This window comes from Mirounga leonina, unplaced genomic scaffold, assembly GCF_011800145.1.
Source record: "Mirounga leonina isolate KUSES-001 unplaced genomic scaffold, KU_Mleo_1.0 Mir_200, whole genome shotgun sequence".
Classification (NCBI taxonomy): domain Eukaryota; kingdom Metazoa; phylum Chordata; class Mammalia; order Carnivora; family Phocidae; genus Mirounga; species Mirounga leonina.
Window position 1 is genome coordinate 8,718,867 of NW_023270503.1, and position 1,466 is coordinate 8,720,332.

The window sequence follows — 1,466 nt, forward strand, 5'->3', positions numbered from 1 at the left end:
TCACTAACATTCTTGCTTTCTCCTACCCCCTGTCCCACACATGCCCATAAGGGATGGAGGTGCTGTGCCAAGTGAGGAACAAAAGTCCTTCCAAACCCCCAAATGCCTAAAAAGGCTTGCACCTCCTTCATATTCTTAGGGGCTGGGTAATCTTGCACCTTACCAACCACAGCTTCTGACACAACTCGAGTCTTACCTGACCAAATGACTCCCCAAAATTTTACATGGTGCCTGGACCTTGAATTTCTGTGGGTTCATCCCCCCATTCTCTCCCTCGAGGCATAGTCTGCAGGGTACCCCAGAGACAAGTCTTTACATGTTAACATTATATCATCAATGTCATGAGCCCATTTTACTGACATGTGGGAGGAGAACAGGGACAGCTCTGCAGCGACCAGCCTGTGACGTGTGGGGCTGAGCAGGGAGCCCCAGGAAGGGGCTTGAAGGCAAATTGATCTTAAGTTATCAGAAACCTGTACTTGTCAGTCTTTCCAAGAATCCTAATATATATGCTGGTTTCCTGCCAAATATAGCAGTTCAACCTGATGGCAAATAAAATGTTTCTACACAGCTCTTCTTAAGGACCCTTTTTATTAGATAAGACTCATTTGCAATTAGCAGTATGGCTTATATACAAACATCAGATATTCCAGGATCTTTAAAAATGTTTTTGTGGTATTCCACTGGTTAAACATTTTCCTCTTCGATCTGATTCTCAGCACCTAATCTGTTGGCATGGTGGGTACGTATGGGGGGTGTGGGAACTGGATTTAGATTGGGTCTATTTGGCCCAAATGTTCAGGCTCTGCCCTAATTTTTGTGTAATTGTGTTTTTTTATTTATTTTTTTTTTTATGGAAGCAAAATATTAAGTGCATGGCTAAACATTAAGGAAATTTCCAGATAAATTCATTTGCAAATCAGGCAACTTAACTCCGCACTTAGACAATGTGCTGAGATTTTTGCTCTGGTAAATGTATTCACTTATGAATGAATAAATGAAACTATGGATGAATGCACTTTCTCTGATACTGATGTTGCTTTTCTGAGATGTAACAAGAGGGACCTTCTTCCCACCCTGGGGACTCTGAGGTTGGCCCTCCCTGTAGCCCAGGGAGGGTGAGGACACAAAGGGCAGCCTGCCGCCTCCTGCAAATGGTGACAGGTAGGAGGGCCAGGAAGCTGAGATCTACAATGGGCTCCAAATGCTAATTTCCTATGTAACATGTGCTAGGTACGCGTTACTGTTACCATCACTCCCTAATCAAAAAAAAAAAAAAAAAGATACATTCTTTTCTAATATACACAGGGCATTATTATTTCAAACTTGGAGGGGCCTCAGTATACTTTTCTCCTGACTTGTCATTGCCCTAAAGAAAGGTTAAAGATCAACTATTGTAAATCATAGTGTGTCCTGTTGTTGGCTGATTTATAAATAAATGCCTCATACAACTGTTAATCCTATTT